The sequence below is a fragment of the Patagioenas fasciata genome, chromosome Z, assembly GCF_037038585.1.
Source record: "Patagioenas fasciata isolate bPatFas1 chromosome Z, bPatFas1.hap1, whole genome shotgun sequence".
In the NCBI taxonomy this organism is placed as follows: Eukaryota; Metazoa; Chordata; class Aves; order Columbiformes; family Columbidae; genus Patagioenas; species Patagioenas fasciata.
Window position 1 is genome coordinate 2,178,143 of NC_092560.1, and position 21,971 is coordinate 2,200,113.

The 21,971-nt window shown below is 40.6% G+C and overlaps 1 long non-coding RNA gene across 17 annotated transcripts in view; it reads left to right on the plus strand.

Moving 5' to 3' along the window:
* Positions 1 to 21,116, plus strand: part of LOC136115251 (uncharacterized) — a 69,956-nt gene extending 48,840 nt beyond the window's left edge. For 15 of the 17 annotated variants that reach the window (XR_011736671.1, XR_011736667.1, XR_011736664.1 and 12 more), the window contains one exon: positions 10,999 to 21,116. This is a non-coding gene — a long non-coding RNA (uncharacterized lncRNA). The remainder of the gene's footprint in view (positions 1 to 10,998) is intronic. The other 2 variants (XR_011736678.1, XR_011736663.1) reach the window with 2 other exon arrangements.
* The last annotated feature ends 855 nt before the right edge of the window (positions 21,117 to 21,971 follow it).

Here is a 21,971-nt window from a genome sequence, read left to right on the forward strand (position 1 = left end):
CTTTGGATTTTGATCACGTTGCCCAACCCACAATGTATTTTTTGTCTCAAAATGACAATTAGCAATAACTCTTCTTTTGGGATCGTCCGCACGTTGGTTGTGCATAGGAAGCGCGGGTAGGTTCACCACCAGGGTTATGAAACATTAGGTGACAGCCTTTATGCTCACATATTGTGCAGAACTTTAAACTTTAGGAATATCTGAACACTTGAAGATGTAGAATATTCTCAGATTACAGTGAGATTTTTAATCCTTGCACTATCCCAGTTAGGTGGGTAATTTTTTATTTAATCCATATCTTATGACTGGGACAAATGAGAAGCAGTTGTGTGAAGGGAAAGTAACTTAGCTAAGCCCAAAAGTGAGTCAGTTAGAAATGATATTTAAAGCAGAAGCTCCCGATTCCCTGAAGCTGTATGATCCTCCGTGCAAACACACTAATGCACCTGCCAGTGCAGCCCAATGTGTGCCGTGCCCTTAAAGCAGTGCAAAGCATTTTTTTCCCCTAACTAATAATAAGGCAATTCATTGCTTAGCAGCAGCACTAATATTTACACACTTATGGATCTCATGATTAAGTAGCAAGCTTTGACTTCAATTAAACCTGACAGTTTCTGATAGCAAAAAGTCATTACAGAACTTCAAAAGCACTTGAACAGCAGCAAGATCTTTATAATTATCTATATAATATCTTTCAGCCTCTGTTGGCTCCTTGATCTTCTGTGGCAGGCCCAACTTCTCTGTTAACTTTAGTCCATGAGAAGCTGAACCTTAACATACGCTATTTGAAAAAATGTATAAGAAAATGTCGCACTATGCAATGGATTTCACCAGCTCTGACATTCTTTTTGGAATAAGTGCTTAATAAAAATTGCCCATGTGAATCATGTACTGTTCATGTATTGTTCATGAATCAAACCAAGAGCCATTTAAAAAATGACTAGCATTAAGGAAATGTAATAGCTTTTTAACAGATTATTTAAATGACTGTAGCTCTGATTTCCAGTCATTTTAACCAAACAGCTATGGCAGAACTATCTCTGAAAAGGGAGTAACTTTCTGATTAAACTCTTTTGTTGTTGGATTTAAGAAATATTTTAGAAGAGAGAATTTCTCAATTATGCATTCATCTTTCAGAGCGCGGGCATGGAGGGTGTAACAATTTGATCAAACCCAGCTGAAAGCACTAATGGTTTGGAGGATTCATTCTGTTCTTACAATCACGGCAATGAAAGACTTTAAATGCATTCGGAACAGAACAGTTTGTTCAAACTGACCAGTGTGTAAATCACATCCTCAGTAGTTTCTTCTCTCCACAGATCGAATTGCCTGGGACTTTTGTGCAGTGATGCAACAGCTACCAAAGAGTGAATTTGTGCATTTTTGCGGCCAGATTATCAACCTCTCTGATTCCTTGACTTTTGCTTTGGTGGCTGTATACATCCCAGTGTAATTGAAACCAGCAGGTACCTTCATCTGCTCATGTGCTGTTGGCTCCTTGGCCTGGTGTTGCCAGCAGCTGAACCTTCCATCCTTTCCTCCTTTTCCGAGGAGGGTGTTTAACCATGACAGTTGTGCTCCTGTTAAACCATTATAGCAACTGGTTTACGGCACCTAAAGATGGAGCTCCCTCCCATTAAACTGGGAGAGTTCCTTACTCTCAGTCCTGCAGCGCCATTCCTTTTATGTACTATTGTTGTTTTGAAGCGTGGCCCAGATTGTCTCAAAACCCACCATCTTGGAGCTAGCAGAAGAGCTCGCCAAGCCGCTCTCCATCATCTTCCAACAGTCTTGGCTCACTGGGGAGGTCCCAAATGATTGGAAACTGGCAAATGTTACCCCAATCCACAAAAAGGGCTGCAAAGCTGACCCTGGCAACTACAGGCCTGTCAGCCTGACCTCGGTGCCTGGCAGGGTGATGGAGCAGATCATCCTGAATGCAATCACACAGCACCTCCAGGATGGACCAGGGATCAGACCCAGCCAGCATGGGTTTAGGAGGGGCAGGTCCTGTCTGACCAACCTGATTTCCTTTTATGATCAGGTGACCCACCTAGTGGATGAGGGGAAAGCTGTAGATGTGATCTATCTAGACTTCAGCAAAGCCTTTGACACTGTCTCCCATAATATACTCCTTCAAAAGCTGATAGCCCATGGCTTGGACAAGTGCACTCTCTGCTGGGTTAAGAACTGGCTGGAGGGCCGGGCCCAGAGAGTGCTGGTAAATGGGGCTGCATCTAGCTGGCGGCCAGTCACTAGTGGTGTCCCCCAGGGGTCAGTGTTGGGTCCAGTCCTGTTTAACATCTTTATTGATGATTTAGATGAGGGGATTGAGACCACCATCAGCAAATTTGCTGATGACACCAAGTTGGGGGGCAGTGTTGACCTGCTGGAAGGCAGGAGGGCTCTGCAAAGAGATCTGGATAGACTGGAAAAATGGGCTGATTCCAATGGGATGAAGTTCAACAAGGCCAAGTGCCGGGTCCTGCACTTTGGCCACAACAACCCCCTTCAGCGCTACAGGCTGGGCACAGAGTGGCTGGAGAGCAGCCAGACAGAAAGGGACCTGGGGGTACTGATTGACAGCAAGCTCAACATGAGCCAACAGTGTGCCCAGGTGGCCAAGAAGGCCAATGGTATCCTGGCCTGTATCAAAAATAGTGTGGTCAGCAGGACAAGGGAAGTGATCCTTCCCCTGTACTCTGCATTGGGGAGGCCACACCTGGAGTATTGTGTTCAGTTCTGGGCCCCTCAGTTCAGGAAAGATATTGAGGTGCTGGAGCGGGTCCAGAGAAGAGCAACAAGACTGGTGAAGGGACTTGAGCACATGACCTATGGTGAGAGGCTGAGGGAGCTGGGGTTGTTCAGCCTGGAGAAGAGGAGGCTTAGAGGTGACCTCATCACTCTCTATAACTACCTGAAGGGAAGTTATAGTCAGGTGGGAACTGGTCTCTTCTCCCAGGCAGTTAGCAATAGGACAAGGGGACATGGGCTTAAACTCTGCCAGGGGAAGTTTAGGCTGGATATTAGGAAGAAGTTCTTTACGGAAAGAGTGATCAGGCATTGGAATGGCCTGCCTAGGGAGGTGGTGGACTCACCGTCCCTGGAGGTTTTTAAACTGAGATTGGACATGGCTCTTAGTGCCATGATCTAGTAAATGGGCTGAAGTTGGACCAAGGGTTGGACTTGATGATCTCTGAGGTCTTTTCCAACCTAGCCAATTCTGTGATTCTGTGATTCTGTGATCTTCTGGACAACTGTTCATTCCACCAGCTGTTTTCGGCTAAACATCTTTGTGTTAATGATGAAAACTAGTTAGTGGAAAAATAATGCCAAGGCACTTAATATATGCTTAATTATTTGCAACGTGGTTTAGTAGCTGTGAACAAGGATGGTCAGCGGGCTGCCCTGTCCTCTTGAAGAAGGGACCTGTGGACCATCAGCAGTTCTCTGATCATGGATGAGGAGCTGCCGTTCTTGCTCCCATGCTGTCTGAGGGCACATTCCTCCAGGTCACATCGCCTTGTGCTGCAGCACCCTTAACTACTCTGTTATTAAACAATTCTCCAAGTGCAACTAAAGCATTTGGGTTGTTAACATGCATAATAAGTTATGTTTAAGAAGGTTTCAAATCAGCACATTGTATTTTGCAGCGAAGTCATAAAAATATGCTAACATGATAACATCTAATGAGGGAAATGTTGCATGCAGATGTCTGTTTGCCTATTATCCCATAAAATGACTGTATATTTTTATTTATTTGAGTAATGTTAGGCACAAACATCTTACCAAAAAAGCATTCATTTAGGAAATGTATAAACACAATGAGTCTAATATAAGAAACTGTTTTAAAACACATTTTTTAGTGTTTATAAAAGAAGAGAAATTATAAAAAAATTGTTCCAAAGTACACTTTTTTTCTCCCCTATGATGAGAAAGAAATATAGGTTCTCAGCTGGCATATTATTTGTGATATGGCAGCGAAGTGAAATTTGTGCCTCACGTCATGTATCCTTTACGTGATGTAAAGGAGTATAATTTTATTTTTGTTTTATTTGAAGGTTCTGTCTGGGCACATTGGCCACCAATTTCATTTTTATTGCAGTGCATGGATAGCAAAGTCACATATCCTTATGTTAATGCAAAGGGCATAGGAAAGGAAAGGGAAAGTATAATTTTTGTTGTTGCTGTTGTCATTTGAAATTTCCATAGTGTCTGTGCACATTGGGTACCATTTCATTTTTATTGCGCTGCACTGATAGCAATGTCACATATCATTAAGTTAACACCAAGTTACAATAGAAAAGAGAAAAACAAATTCCTCCCACCCCCCCATTACCGTTGTTTGAAATTTTTTGTACTGTGTGAAAATCATTTCTCTGTGGTGGTGTAAGTACTGAAAAATCTAATATCTAATGTAACAAAAGTATGTCAGTTTATGTTTTTGTATTGCTCCATGTGACAATGGCTAAAAAACGTGATACTACTTATATCTCTTATTGGTGGGATGAAGTTTTATTCAATGTCTAGAACAGTTAATGTGGGAACTACCACCTTTCAGGAAAATCAGAATAATACCAGAGTTTAATTTCCCCAAATTATTATATTCTATTAAAACACTTTTGTTGTGTGTTCTAAAATACCTTCTATGTCTGCCCCAATGTATGCAACCCTTGAGCGGAGAATGTGACCCTCACTTTGGGAAGCGGAGGGTTTGTCAGTCGTTGTGTTGGGCCCAGATCTCATTGCTGACACGTGTAAATGAGCACTACTGGGGTGGACATGGTGCTCATCTGCATGGGGAGCACCACGTAGCTGCGTGGCCGCTTCGTTTTACGTAGCAGGCCATTGTACAGGTCAGCACTAATAGGGGGCAGAAGTACAACCGTTGGGCTCCTCTGGGAAATCTGCACCTTAGTATGGTGATTCTATCGTCAACAATTGTTTCAGTTTTGGAGAGCAAAATAAGGCAACTTGCTTTATTTTATTTGATCTATTATTAACCATTCCCATATCGCACTCTGCACTACACCTTTATCCTTAACCTTTAGAGTAACTCTATTGTGGTTCTGTGACTCAGTGTCCACTTCTAAGGAACCACCCTTGGACAGATGCATACAGGGCTGCCAACAGGAGATGGCAAGCTCCCATGTGGTCCTTCTTGGTCTACAGTTGTGATAGGTCTACCATTTTGAGACAGACCCTATGCATTGCAGCTTGGCCCCTGCTCTCCAGTCAGAATACCCCAAGCTGGGCCACAAAGCTGGTGAAAGGAAGACAGGTCCTGTGAGGAGCAGCTGAGGACTCTGGGTTTGTCTAGTATGGAGAAAGTGCGGCTGAGTGGCAACTTTATTGCTCTCTGTAGTTTCACGAAGAGGGGACAGGGAAAGGAAGGTGCTGAGTTCTTCTCCCTGACATCCAGGATGTGTGGGAATGGTTCAAAGCTGCACCAGGGGAGTTTCAAACCGGACATTAGGAAGCATTTATTTACTGAGAGGGTCATGAAATACTGGAACTAGGGAGGTGATTGATGCTGCAAGTCTGCCAGTGTTTAGGAAGCTGTTGGACAACGCCCTTAATAATATGCTTTGACTTTTGGTCAGCCCTGAAATGGTCAGGTGGTTGGTCTAGCTAGTCATTGTAAGTCCCTTTCAACTGAAATCTCTTCTTCTCTTCTCTTCTCTTCTCTTCTCTTCTCTTCTCTTCTCTTCTCTTCTCTTCTCTTCTCTTCTCTTCTCTTCTCTTCTCTTCTCTTCTCTTCTCTTCTCTTCTCTTCTCTTCTCTTCTCTTCTCTTCTCTTCTCTTCTCTTCTCTTCTCTTCTCTCCTCTCCTCTCCTCTCCTCTCCTCTCCTCTCCTCTCCTCTCCTCTCCTCTCCTCTCCTCTCCTCTCCTCTCCTCTCCTCTCCTCTCCTCTCCTCTCCTCTCCTCTCCTCTCCTCTCCTCTCCTCTCCTCTCCTCTCCTCTCCTCTCCTCTCCTCTCCTCTCCTCTCCTCTCCTCTCCTCTCCTCTCCTCTTTTCACTTCACTTCACTTTTCACTTCACTTCACTTCTCCTCTTCTTCTCTTTCATTCTATTCTATTCTATTCTATTCTATTCTATTCTATTCTATTCTATTCTATTCTATTCTATTCTATTCTATTCTATTCTATTCTATTCTATTCTATTCTATTCTATTCTATTCTATTCTATTCTATTCTATTCTATTCTATTCTATTCTATTCTATTCTATTCTATTCTATTCTATTCTATTCTATTCTATTCTATTCTACTCTACTCTACTCTACTCTACTCTACTCTACTCTACTCTACTCTATTCTGTTCTGTTCTGTTCTGTTCTGTTCTGTTCTGTTCTGTTCTGCTCTGTTCTGCTCTGTTCTGCTCTGTTCTGTTCTGTTCCTGTTCTGTTCCTGTAACTCATACTTGCGTTAATGGCTCAAGATGAGGAGGCTGCATCTAAGGGGCACCCCAGACCATTTGCATTGCTTTTGCAGTGTTCCCACCTGCTGCTCACAGTGGAGATCAGTCCATGAAGGATGGTCTTAGACAACATACTCAGCATCTGTAACATCTCTTTCTTTTCTACCACACAATGTTTTGAATGTGAACCTTTTTGGAGCAATTGCTTTGGCCCTCACATAAAGATGTGGCAATTCCAAGTTTGCTCATGGGGCTTTGGAGACCCTGTTGCTTGAGATGGGATAAAACAGCTTTCAGTCTCTTCCACTCTTGACTAGTAGTAGGACACGGGAGGATCTGGGCTGAGATTTGCATCTACATGAACCAAGCTGAATCTGGAAGGACAGGAGAACCTTGGCCAACGTGGGTTTAATGAGAGCTGTACGACATTAAGCAACCACAGATGTATGTAATAGATTTTGTGGTGTCACAATAGGCTACATCCCAATAAGCCACCTGAACATGCAAATATTTGACAGCTAGAGTGGTTTACATTTTTAATGCATTTCCTTGTGTGAGGCTTGGAAAAGCCTTCTCTTCACCCATAGCCACGGGCTACTTGTGTGTAGCAGCAGCAGTAGCACTCCATCTTCAAAACATCACGTATCATAGAAGATAAAATCAGAGAAGAAAGGCTGGCCAGAGGAATCCCACGAGTCCATCCATTTACACTGAATTTGAGGTGTCAGCAGCTGTACTGTTGTTGCTGTTCCTTGGATGTTGTCCATGAAACAAACATCCTTCTGCAATAACGCAAGGGTGGCGGAGACCTCTTGCTTTGGAAGTGTCAGCTGTACTGTTGGGCACAACCTTTGATGGTGCCAGTGTTCTTTTCCTCCTGTACCTCAAGCAAGACAGAATAAGTGTGAAATATTTTGTAGCAGGTGTTAGAGGAAGCGGGATAATGTGGCAGTTTTGGAAGAAATGCTGGAATGGGAATATGTTGCTGAGCTCTCCATCTGGAGAGGAAACCCAGAACCACCCTTTCCTCACGAGCTGCAGGAAGAACAGGAGACCGTGTGTTTGGGGGTTTGTAGAAGACAAATTCTAGCTTGTTTCTAAAAGTCTCCATATGTTTTCATTTGTATTGTACACTTTCCTCTTGGCTGTACAGGAGGTCTTCTGTTTTATACTAGCACGTCCCAGAACATTTTTAGGTTATAAAAAACATAATTATGTCAAGGCTTCACAAATGAACTATGATTTTTTTCCCCTCCCTCCCTGGGTTTTTATTAGGCTTGATGGGACTAATTCTCTATTTCTCCGCACCTTGTGTAGGCGTTTATGCTGATGCCAAATGGGTGTAAAACACTGACTAAAACTATGCAACATGCGTCTAACTGATTGAGCTTGTGGTCTGGGTCCACACACCAGTAATTTGTGTCCAAATCTTACATCTCCAGTGTCTCTTCAGCCTCACCAGATGGTGGGTGATATTCCAGGTGTTAATAAGCCACGTTCTCTCCCACTTCTATTTTTGTAGCAAAATGCTGACAAGCCTTTTGTATAGTCCTTTAAATTAGGAGAGATCATACACAGACATGCACAAGAATATCTGCATATACATGATTTCTTACTTTCCAAGTCATGGAGATTATGTACGTATATGATCTCTTCTACATATATACATATATATGAGGTACTACAAAATGACAGGATTTTAGGAAAAAAAAATAATCTAAAGTACTCTTATAGAACATGAACCTAATTTTTTTTTGAAAACTGTGCTATCTAAAAGCAGTTTACTTTGCTGTGAGCCATGGGAAGAAGGGGCAGGAGAAACATCACGTGTGAGCAATTTGATGCCCTGCCTGTGCCAGGACCTTGGGTACCAGGGATAGGTTGTTTGTAAACTTTTGTCCAGAAAGAATGGCAATGCAACATGTCCTAGCAATGGCAATTTACTTGCAGAATCATAGAATAGTTTGTGTTGAAGGGACCTTCCCAGCTCACCCAGTTCCACCCCTGCCATGACAGGGACATCTTCACCAGCTCAGGGTGCTCAGAGCCCCGTCCAGCCTGGCCTGGGATGTCTCCAGGGGTGGTTCATCCACCACCTCTCTGGTCAACATGGGCCAGGCTCTCACCACCCTCAGGGCAACAATTTATTCCTCATGTCCAGCCTGAATTTCCTTTCCTTTAGTTTACTTGCTTTAGTTGGACATGAGTGTTGGCAATTTTTGACAGCCCGGGGGTATCATGCACAGTACAAGGGCTCAAGTCTTGAGGACCAGCCAAGGCTCCCAGAGGACCAAAACGCAAACATCAGTTTCACATTTTAAGGGTCTGAGAGACATCTGGGTTGGGCTGCAAGCAGTTTGGGATTGGAGTGTGGGATAACTTACCCGCATTGACACAGCCATTACTCATAACCATGTTGACATTGAGATTACCAAAGTTCAGCTTCGGTAATTTCAAACCCGCTTTGCAGCAGCTGTGTAAGGGGAGGAACAATAGAGAGCTGGACTCAGTATACAATGCATTTTAATAAAATTCTTCATGTGATTTGATTTCTAAAGGATCTCCCATCAACCTATCCCCTGTATTTTTGTGACAGTCACCACAAACATTGGTATGAGACTGACTTAGAATGGAAAATATTAGCAGGAAAAATGGATTTTTTTAAAATCTTGAAGACACCGCCAAAATTTCTTCGCAGTCCACCTCCAATCTGAAGACTTACTGGTTAGATTAACCAGAGTTAAATAACCAAGTATGGACTTTACCTACTCCTCATATGCTAAAAATAACCAGTCAACCAAACAAAAAAGACAAGAGAACAACTCTTAAATCACAATCAAACACATATTAATAATAGAAATTATTAATGACTTTCTCTGACAAAATTCCTCCATGTAAAGCTGTGGGATAACTGTAACTGATAGTGATAGACAGCGGTCCTAAAATAAATTTAGGGTTTCTGTTAGAAAATTGGGGCCTTCCAGTGAGCAATTCTTTTGTCCTGGTATCAAATCACATCTCTCATCTCACAGACTTGTCAATGGAAGACCTCTGCTCTTGTGCACTTCTTGAAAAATAATTTACCACATAAACTTCAGAGTGCAAAAATTCCTGCTTCTCCTAAACTGAACATTTATGCAACTGGTAGCTGAGATACAGACAGACTGGTGTCATAAACCTTTGGAAAATTAAAAAAAAGAAAAAGAAAGAAACTGACTTATAGTAACTAATAAATGTTTTTGCCCTCTTATTTATGAACAGGACAAACTGAGTACTGATAGCTTATAAACATTAGTGTGGTTTGGCGAAGCCAATTTATTATGAAACACAACTGTCTTGATAGTAACATCAGGAAAAGACATAATTTTCCTGGGTGCTGTATTTACCACAGTCAAATCCTTATTCAATGCTCACTCAGGCAAGTCTACGTTGAAAAGGAATTTTCTCTAAATTGAAGAAATAGAGATTTGGCTATACATAAAAAGTTAATTTCCCCCCTTCATGAACTCAAGCTCTGATTAAAAAAGAAGTAATTATAATTTTTCAGCAAATTAACTCTAAGTTTATTAAAACCATTCAGTCTGATAATCTATATTGTCAAGTTAGGCTTAATACTTATTATGAGATTAAACCGCTAAGATATCTCTAGTTTGAGGAAATATGTTCAAACTTCAGTCATACAAGAACTATATTAAAGCAAACATTCAGATTAATTGACGATGAGATCGTTTAATGTCTAACAGCAGAGAAACCTCAGACTAAATCTGTTAGCACTGGGTGAAATCTTGAGGTCATCACCTGCTCTTTGCAATCACTTCTCCAAATGTTTATATATTTAAGTACTGACTAAAAATGAATTAATAACTTCAAGATTTAATCTGATGTTATTACATTTTTTGCTGATTGTTTACTGTGCCTGACCGTTTTATGCAAACACTCTAAGCTGTTGCATTGTCTATAATCACTGTGCAATAGATGAAGTTACACACTAGTTAAAAGCATGTGTCTTGATTACAAAAGAAAAAAAATCATTCTAACTTAATTTTAAAATTTCTGTAAAAATAAATGTGTCAAAATATAATAAAACATTTGAATTTCAATAGTCATGTGTTAAAATCCCATTAAAATCCTAAATATATAATGATTAACGGATAATTTTGAAAAACATGCTGGTACTTCTTTGCAAACAACTTTTAAAATCTGTGAATACAGATTTAACACATTTGACCTGTCGTGAAGAGTAGCAGAATATGATTTGATGCAAATACATAGAAAAAAGTTGTTGTAATGGACTGGAAATTCAACAGAAAAGGCTTTGTGCATACCTTGATAAATATTATCTTTCCAGACATCTAGTACAACAAGTACAATTGTTGGTAACGTTCACATTTACTTTCATTGATGAACATCAGAGCTATTGAAATGGTGTTTGATAATATGCCATGGGTTTTTTTAGCAAACCAAAGGAATGGAAAGAAAATTATTTGGGAAGAAAATTACTAGTTTTCTACCCTAGATTGACCATTATATTAATTACAGGAACTGATGTTGTGTAAGGGGAATTTGTGTATTACTCAACAGGTCTTCCACCTGGCTCAAGGATGCATTCCAGAGATTGTCCTGGTAGGAGAAAGATGCTTGCTGAACCAAAAATTCCTCTCTTTCCCTCAAAACATGAGCATCAGAACATTTATCATAGGACACCGCATCCACATGGAGAACTTCTTGCAGCAGAATGAGAGGGTAAGGAAAGACCTACAGATTTCCAGGTGATGGTCTCCCGAAAGTGGAAACACGGCTCGTACCTGGTGCTGTGACTTGTGGTCTGCAAGTGGAAGCTTCTTCCCCTTAAGAATTGATGCTGTAACATCTCCTAGTCTGTGTTAGTGACAAATAGCCTTGCTTAGTCTAAAGAACCACTGTCAGGAGCTGAAGAGCCATTGGTTTTGATGAGCACCAAACAGGCTAAGACTGGTCTCTGTATTTTTTTTCCAGAAAGATTTGAAAAACAGCTACTGCCATGGTCACAAGGGAACAGTGATCCCTCTCCATAAATTCAATTTGTTCATAACCTTTTGACACAGACCATAAATAACCTTTGAATAACCTTTGTATATTTCACACACACGGACACACGAATTAAATTACATGAGCAACGTATATAAATATTTACTTTACAGAAGTACAACCCAAATATAAAGTGCCACACGAACAACCCATCTATTAGCAAATGGTTAATTCCCTGTGTCAATCGATGACTGGATTACGTGCCCACCTGCTCCTTTTGCTGTGCCAGTCTGCAGGCACAAAATGGTACCAAAGAAAATATTAATCAATTGACAGTGGGGCTGTTTCAGTAAAGGTTACACCAGAGACAAAGGAAAAGGAAGGGTGAGTTCTGGCTCCAGAAAAGGCTTGTTGTAATTTTCTGGAGCAAGCTATGATGCTTAGAAAAGGCGAAAAAAAAAAGGAATCATGAAAAAGAAGTTGGTTTTATTTCTGAAAATTGTTCTCAGTGGGTTTATTTGATAAGTTTTGTTTGCACACATGATTAGTGTGATAATAATAGCAAAAACCTAAAAGAATGTGCCAGAATTCCAAGATGCTAAATCAGAAAATATTTATGGGTGAGAATAGTAGCTATTCCTACAGTAGGTATCCCACAGGAATTAAAAACATTGACTTTCTGATTTTTTTTCCAAATTCCTCTTTGTGTTTTAAAACCTGCAAGAGATATCCTGTCTGGAACACTAGATGCTTTATTTTTTAAAACACAAAATAAAAAAAGACTGATAATATTTTGGGTAGAAAAATAACTGGAAGTGGTATATGTATGGAAGTATTGAAATTTGGTATGTGCTTCAATGTTAGTATAACTTCTTGCCGAAGATTCAGGGAAAAAGATTAAATTAACAAATGATTTGATTTTTTTTTTTTCAAAATAAGTTATTAAATGTGTACCTTTCAGATATAATGATGATGATTTGCATTTTTGAAGAAGAAAAGGGGGATTGTTAAGCAGTGGAAAGCAGAGAACAATTCCCACTGTTGGAAATGTCTAGGGTACCTTTGTTTCATCTTTGTTGAGCTTGCATCCTCTTCCATGAGAGGCTGCTGGTATGTCCTCTTCCATGAGGTAACACAGGGCTGGACAACAGCTAGATTGAACATATATATTTATGAGAAATATAGAAACTCTCTACTTCTTGTATAACTTCAGGTGACCAGGGTTGCAACCCTAGAAAGTTCAAGAACAAAATGGGCAGAAAGCAGGCAATCTCCTCCTTCCCAGGCATGAGGTAAGGAAACTTAACGGATAAAAGGATGTTGCAAACTCAAACACATCCTTCCGAAGCAATGAGCAAACCCATCCATCCGTTTTAATGAGAAGAGATCAAATTTCCTGGTGACACACGTAACAGCTATGCAGACACTTCTGCAGGTTTGGTGTCACCCACAATTAGCCGATTGCCACCACTGGGCTGTGGAAACCTGAGGAGGGATCTCACTGCAAGGGTTGCTGTGGACCAGCTGAAGTTGGTCTATTTTTTGATTGTGAATCGAAAGGGTTACCTTTTGCTAATGCCTATTTAATTCAAAAGTAAGTAAGCAATTTGGTAGTCATTAAACCTTTTGCAGCATCAAGTAGTTAACTTTATGTCGTGACAAGTAGAGGAAATGATGGTACCACAAGGTATTCTATTAACTAATAGAGAGTAATAGAATCATAGAATGTTTTGGGTTAGAACAAATCTTCCCCCAGTGCCACCCCTGCCATGAGCAGGGACATCTTCACCAGCTCAGGTTGCTCAGAGCCCGTCCAGCCTGGCCTGGGATGTCTCCAGGGATGGTTCATCCACCACCTCTCTGCCCAACCTGGGCCAGGCTCTCACCAGCCTCAGGGGCAACAATTTCTTCCTCATGTCCGACCTGAATCTCCCTCCTTTACTTTAAACCATCACCCCTTGTCCTGTCACAATGACCCTGCTCTAAAGTCTGTCCCATCTTTCTCACGGGCCACTTTTAAGTCTGGGAAGGCCACGATAAGGTGTCCTCGGAGCTTTTCTTCTGCAGCTGAACAGCCCAACTCTCTCAGTCTGTTCCCCAGCAGAGCTGTTCCAGCCTTGGATCATTCCTGTGACTCCTCTGGCCTCTCTCCAGCAGCTCCATGTGTGTCCTGTGCCCAAGTCCTTCTCCTGGGAGCTGCTCTCCACCCCTGCATCCCAGTCTGGACTGATACTGGGGGTTACCCTACTCCAGATACAGGAGCTTGCACTTGGCCTTGTTGAACTTCAGGAGATTCACATGGGCCCACTTCTCCAGCTTGTCCAGGTCCCTCTGGATGACATCCCGTCCCTCAAATGTGTCAACTGGACCACTCAACTTGGTGTCATCAAAATATAAGGTATATGGGTGCAAATAATGAAATAATAAATAAATCTGTGGTCAAAACACTTGAAATGATTGCATGGCTCTACCACAGTTTCAATTGTGATTACTTCACCTCATTTGGGTCCACCTTTCCCCAGAACTTTCAGTTTTTAAATCAAATGAGGGGCCAAACTCCCATGCCTTCATGTTTCACCCCAAAGCAGTTGGAAACAATCCCGCTTCAGCTTTATTTGTTTTAATTTGATTTTAGGAAAGTAGAAAGTTAAAGCAGGACCTCAAGAACTCAAAGAAATTTCAGAATTGAAACTCTGCCAGGTTAACATAAATAGATTAGCGCATACACTAACAGGCCAGGAGCAGTTAAGAATAAAAGATCAAAGAAGCTATGAGAAATAAAAATAACCAGAGATCTCTAGAACGGATAAAATATTATTAAATTAATTACCAGTGCAAGTGGTACATCTGTAGACGGTACCACGTGCTAAAGCAAGGGGACAGCCAGTTCAGATGCTGGATTTCTGTGTTCCTTCGTTTCTTCCTTTGTCCCCTTCATTAATGATATGTGAGGGCTGTTTCTGACCATGCATTTCACTAGAGTTTTACCTGTTTAAGGACAATTCTGCAAATTAATCTGGGATGCTACAGCATAAACCAGTGGACTATGCTTTCAAATAAAGTCTACAGACATTACCTTCTATTTTATTTTTGCTATTTTCACCACATTATCTCAGTTGACTATCTTACAGTGGTTGTGATTAAACATTTAAAGTAACACCAGTTACTATACCATGGTGTCTGAAATACTGAGCCCATTTTCTCCAATAAGATAGATACATCAGGATAAATATTTTAATGACAGTCAGTAATTTTTTTCTTCTCCATGATTATTGTTAAAAGCACTCAAGTATTCATAGATTTTTGTTACATGTCCTCATTGTCAACACTTACCAATACTCAGAACTTAACCTTTTTCTAGTGAATCAGTTCCCCCACTCTTTTAATGCATTTTTGTTTCTAAACTCTATTCCAAGGTCACTTTTAACAGAAAATAAAAATGTGGCCTTAACAGGCTGATGTATGGCATGAAACCGATGGAGCAATTTGAGGCATTCAGTAATAGCAAATTACAGGACTGAATGACCTCCCTCCAGAATTCTGAAGTGAGGAAATTATTAAGTACAGTGTGTATAGATGAGAATATATATTGTCTTTTTAAGATAGTAATAATAATATATAGCACCCCCATTCTCCTTCTTAGTGCTTGAAAGGCACTAATACTGTTAATTTCAGGGTTTTGAGTATTTAAAAAAAATGGTGCAGAATTTGAGGCTCATTTCAGTAATGGGAAAACTTCTGAAGAAGATGATAACGCAGGACTTGGCAGGAGAATAACCTGAAAGGTCCAAAACAATAATGTTTCTGCAAACAGGACCAGAATTAGGGCAAAACAGGTAGAAATGAGGAAGGAGTAAAAAATCCCTGGACTTTCAAAAATCTTACAATAAGGATAATCTAAGTAGAGTGTTGAAGGAAATCAATTGCTGTGTAGGTAGGAACGGATTCCTACCTTGGATTAAACTGGGCTATATTTTATTATCTGTAGTTCATCAATCCTCTCCCTACAGCATGAATTTGAATTAAAATTGTGTTGCTGTGTTACTCTGGATGTGTCTATACAGTTGGCTGGGAAGGAGAAGGCTTACTGTCAACACGTTGCTCTGGGGCATCTGTAAAATTAATTTGGCCAGTGAAAGGCTTTTGGGGCAACTAAGATGGCTGTCAACTTATGACTGTTTCTGCCATATTTAAAATAATAGCAATACCTCAACCAGCAATTAAATAAGGTGGCGTTGTTTTTTGTGCTCTAAACCTGTAAAAATACAGGCATCAGTGTCATATTGTCATACTAACTACATCATTGGGTGTAGGAGCACATCCAGGTTTGTTCAGCTCACTTTGGAAAGGACACCCTTGTCACTCAGTGACACACCTTGGATACAGGTTTTATTTAGCGAGTTGGATTGCAAAGCAAGTGGTTAGACCTCAGTCTGGGACTAACTCACCTTGGGTTCACCCAAAGACTGTAAAAGAGAAGACTAGTTGAGTGGAGATAGGTGAACAACAAAGAACATCTCCTCCATTCAAGGCAGACCCACAGATCAAAAATAGAAGGGCACACAGACTGACAGAAATAAAGATTAATTCTTTTATCTGGCTTGAAATCAAACTGGAATCCAGTACCATTCAGTCAAATATTTTAACTGGATTTTTTAAAAGGATTGGATTAGTTCTTTCACAGAATTACAGAGTCAGGGAATAGTTGTGGTTGAAGGGACCTCTGGAGATCGTCCAGTCCAACCCAACTGCTAAAGCAGGTTCACCAGAGCAGATCACACAAGTGGGTCCAGGCGGGTTTGAATGGCTCAGAGAAGGAGACTCCACATCCGCTCTGGGCAGCCTGGGCCAGGCTCTGGTACCTCCCAGCAAACAAGGTTCTGCTCATGTTCACATGGAGCCTCCTGTGTTTCAGTCTGTGCCCGTTGCCCCTCACCCTGGCATTGGGCACCACTGAGCAGAGTCTACTCCATCCTCTGACACTCACCCAGAAAGATGCTCCAGATTCTCCATCATCTTTGTAGTTCACTGCTGGACTCTCCAGTAATTCCTTGTCCTTCTTGAACTGGAGAGCCCAGAACTGGACACAATAGTCTAGATGCAACCCCATCGTTATTATTCACTGTAGTTACTCATATAAATAGATAACTATGTGACTATTGAAGCTGAATGCTCCTTTCTGGTTTCAAAATTATACAACTGAGAGCAGAGTTTGGCTATCTAAAAGCAATCAAACCCAATGCTTCATGCTCTACAGTAACCCTTTTGCCTGAAGAGGTCAGGAAGGAAATATTTTCCCGTGCTAATGGGTAACCTCAGTTTTATTTCTCAGCACTTGACATGTTCCTGAGATTCTTGCTTGTTAATGCTGGAGACACACAACATGCCACTGCTCAATTCTTTGTGGCAGGGGTGTTACTACTCCAGTTAGGAGGAAACATTTAACACCGCAGAAAACAGGGAATAGTTGCTCCCTTTACTTCTCACACTATGACTGAATTGCTCCTCTATGGTCCTCCAACTTTCTGTCTACTTCCTTACACTTTCAGTCAATAAAATGTGAATTTTAAGGTACCCTGTAATTCTCTGTGCCCTATTAAACCACAAGCAAACACGTAAGTGATGCAGGGCGTGAGGTAACTGCGGCTTTCCTGAGCACATGGGTACAAAACTCGTGGAGTACACCTCTGCCTAATGAGAAAGCACGAGTGTTCTGACAAGCAAGAACAACAAATAATAATAATAATAAAAAAAATCGCTATCCTGTCAAATACTGTGTGCATATCAAGGATCTGGAATACAAAGCAGACTTAACAGCAATCACATTTTGAGTAGAATTCGCCTGAATGTAACACCTTCTTCCTCTAAGGTTTTGAGTGTGGTTTCTTAAAGAAGATCACACAAATTACTCATTCTGGGAACAAAGGCTCTTTTTTGAAAGTTGTCAGCTTGCTGACAGTTATGATGAGCATTTACTTCAGGCTTGTAAAACATATTAATCAAACTTGTTCCTATAGCTTCAGTCCAAGGAGGGTTACTGTTTCTTTTAGAGAAATGTTTTACATAAGTGAAGAGCTCTGAATACGTATACACCTTGAATGCAAACCACCGTCTCTGCCATTCATTTATTCGTGGTGAATAAATACTAGTCTACACCAGGCTTAAGGAAGATTGAAGCAGTATATGGAAATCTGTTTATTACAAGACTATTTTCCTAAGACCTATACACCATTCATTGAACCTTGAGAAACATTTGAAAATATGGGTTGCATTTGCAAACTTCAATGTATGACATGGAGAGCTGGCAAGCTGCCTGGTTTCTACTTAAAGGATTGTCATTCTGGGAAAAATAAATTTCTCTAACTAGACAAAAGTCAATGTTTTCATGTTTTACTGCAATCAAACTGATATGGCTGACAATTTAATGTCTCAACACTTAAAATATCTGTGGATAATCAGTTACCTCAATCAATCATAACTACAAGATTTCTCTATTTTCAGAGCCTGTATACATATGACTGAGATATTAAAGTTTAGAGAAACCTCCCTATCCTTAATCCTTCATGATTTCTCTTGAGTTGTGCAGTTCTTTTATCTTTATTTTTTTTTCCCAAATGCATGATTTTATAATTGTGGGAAAAAAAAAAAATGCAACCCTGCACTGTAATCAGATTTTGAAACCTTTTGTGTTAATGTCCTGTTTTATTTAATTTTATGTATATTTTATAGTCTGCTTGCCTGTCAAAAAGATGTGGAAATGTGCTGGCATTCCAGCTGAAGACATCATTATGAGTGAGAAAATGCTCAAGGCTTTTTCAAAGTGGGTGCTGAAACATACATTTCTCTTCTTTGACTCCAGGGGATGCTAACAGCTGCCCCAGCAGACAGGTATTGCAGGGTCAAAGGCTAGCAGAGCTGTGCACCTCCAGGATTTGACTGCCAGCAAAGTAGACGGGTAGTTGCTCAAAACTAATAATAAAAATAGCAACAATGATGAGAAGAAGAAGGAGCTGACAACAAAAATGAAAAGGAACCCGCAAGAAGTGAATTCTGGGTAGCACAACACTTGGCAGAGCTGATTTTAATATCTGACAGGTTGAGTTCACTAATCTTTGCTATTCATATTGACATGAAACTTCATACAGTTTTAGAGATTTGTATCTATTAAGACATGCAGCAGTGTTCCTACAACACGGGAACAAGTTTGCTGGCGCCTGCCATTCTTCTTCCTCCGTGATAAAAATTGGTATGAACTGTTTTAAACGCCTAACAGATAATTACTCTCAACACTCAATAAGGAGAACTACATCTTTAGAGCCTCCTTTATCTTTAAAAAACAATAAAAAAAAAACAAAAACAAAAAACAAGCCCCCAAACACACCAACAAGACAAAACAACATTCTTCCCCCCACTTCCCCCCTCTCTTTTGTTTCTTTGATTACTTGGAGCCCTGTAATCAAACTAAGCTTAGTTTTGGGACCCTTGGGGCAGTATCTCTTAGTTCCCTGTCAGGCTGCATTGCAAAACAATCAATCTTGCTCTTGCACTGGCTTGGTGGAAGTGCCACGACACGAGGACTGCAATGCTTTGCTCTCGCTGTGTGAAGCTTCGATGACAAAAGTTTTTATCAGAAGCTGACTGTATTTAGGGTTATGAATATGCAATGACACTCATTAGTATTGAAGCACAGGAGCACGGGCTGACATCCCCCGCCACTTTTAGCTGCTGCAGAGTCGTCTAATGAATTGTCTTGCTCTTTCACTCGCGCAGCCTTTGCTGCTACGGCTCCCTGTTCCGAGGGGAGTTGCCCGGTTTGAGAACGCTATTGACGGCAGAAATTAATTGCCACGAACCGCTCTTGATTTTGTGCAACAGGGTTGAGACAGTGTTTAAATTGTCAAAACAGAAAACCATTAGGCTCTCCAGGAGACAGGATCATCGCGGGCGAGAGGACCCGCGTGTCCATACGCGTGGCCGTGCACGAGCTCCCAGGTGTGGCACAGGTGTGTGTATGGTCTTGTAACCACACCTGTGTGTACAAACACTTGTGTGCCTATCGGTGATGGGCCTCAGAAACCCGGCATCCTGCTGATTTATCTGTTATTTTTCCAATCAGGACAAACGGGGATAATGGAAAGCTCTCCAAATGAGCAGGACTCTAATACATTGCTATTTGATCAACCCTTTAATACTCTTCCTTTCCCCTTTGGGACCCTGCCAAACATTTTTCAGCTCACACATCTGCAATCTTTATGAATAAGTTACTGATAAGGATGTTTCCAACAAATGATTAAGATATCTGGCTTGATTTGTCATATTTGAGGAGATGTGTAAGCTTTCAGAAACAAGTGGAAATGACCTTTTTTTTCCCAATTGGTTAAATTAAGTATTTTTTTCCCCTATTCATCTGAAATTTCTTCTGACATAAAAGGAGCTTTTGTGGCTCTCTGCAGATTGTGAAGGATAGAGTGAATTGAAACAGATAATATATTCCAAGAAGTGTAAGTGGCATTCTGAAAGGTGTGCGTGTACTACAAATAATAAAGTATATGAGGTTCTCCCAAGAAGATATCAGCCCTGTGCAGCTTTTTATCCATTTAATCAGTAATGGAAATGGTCCCAGTGCAAGGAAGGAGGATCTGTTTAATTTTTACTGCGATTTTTGGCACCGTTGCTCTAACGTAAGCTTGGCTTACCTCTTGACCCAGCCCCAGGAGTGCCTGTTCTCATCAGCTGGAGAAAAAATAAACATAAAGAACATCTACATGTTGGGAGTATCAAATACAAGAGCGGTTTAAAATAAATGCAGTTCTGACAAAAGTGGCTCAAGTATCATACATCAAACACTTGTTACCTCTCTTGGCCTTAGTGATTGCACGTGACTAAGAAAGAGTGAGTGATAAAATCTGAAGAAAGATGAAACCAATCTGGGCCTTTTTAAAGATCATCAATCATTCTGCGCAGCCATGATATTATTAGTTCCAGTAAGCCTTGTTCTCCCATTTTATGGACATCATAAACCCTCCACCCCTAGACCAATGCTACCATGGGAAATCATTTTTATGGGCAGCATCTTAGTGTGGGCCAATCAGATCTAATCACATAACAAGCTACTGAATTATTCAACGTTCTCCCTAATTTTGCATTCTTCCTGCACTTTGCTGTCACTGCAGGGTTTTAAAAGTATGTGTTTTTACAATATTTATTAAGAAGATAACCATACGCAGGAATTTTGCTTTCTCTATGTCTTTCAATAATTGTTTGTTCCCTTAGATTGTTGCAGTATATACATTACTATATTGAGAATATTTTTTCTAAAAAGAATAGCAGTCCACAATGTGGCACTAGGCTTTAAAGTCTTTCAGCTTTTAAAATACCGAATGTAAGGACTACAATAGTGAAACAATTGTGTTCAAACATAAAATATTCAGATTTACTGAGCAAACTGTAACCAGCATGTCTCTTAGCTGTTGCTATGAATACAGGGCTCACATTGTATATGAAAATATTTCAGTTTTAATTGCAAATCTGTGCAGAGATGATTTGGGGTCTGTAATTAGCACATAAATTCCAGACTTTGTGACTGCTGTGAAAACACACATTATTTATGGAACGATTATCTAAATATAATTCAGTGTTTTTTGCTTTCAACAACTACTGTAAAAGTCTGATTTAATAAAATGTGAAAAATTTCCCGTCTCTTGCACTTCTGTTTACTTTATGAAGCATTTGTTCCCCTGCACTGCCATTTCCCACTCGACCTGTAGTGGACTTTGCTTTCAGCATCTCCATACTTCACTCACACCTCGGGGAGGTTTCTTCACAACCACAAAGTACCAGACACTTAATTTGTTTAAAATGAAAGCTTGGATTATGCAAATATCTCTGAACTGTACGAAGAGAGTGAGTTCAAGTGACCTCCATCCTCGTGCTTTTCATCCAGGCTTCAAGTGGGAATAGATAGGAGCCCTGTCTGAGCTGATTTTAAGCTGCCGTATGCAGATTTCCAGTTATCCAGACAGGGTTACTGGAAGGACAAAGTGGTCTCTTATTCCCACCCACTTATTGTAAACTGCAGGCTCAGCCACTTTTAACTCCCATCAATGTACAAAATAACCTCTTTGCGTCCACTGGAATTCTTCTTTACCATCAACCCTGCGCATTTTCAAAGCTGGTTACTCACACAAGCAATTTTACAGCAATGTTTTTTGAGACCATCTTCATTCTAGAGTTTAAAAGTGTATTTTCAGGTTATATGGAAGCGAGTGTTTCCCTCGCCAGTGTTTTCTTGTGTCTTGGCTAAGGGCTGGAGCTGCTGGTGAAGGGGCTGGGCACTGGTTATGCACAAATACCACAATGGCAGGGTAATTAATAAAACCCCACCTGTGGTGACAACAACAGAAAAAAAAAAAGTCCATAATACGAACTTAATTTACGTCAGAATCATTTTGATCAGAAGAGACCATCAGGATCATCGAGTCCAAACATAACCTAACTCTACCGCTAAACCATGTCCCTAAGAACCTCATCTAAACACCTTCTAAACC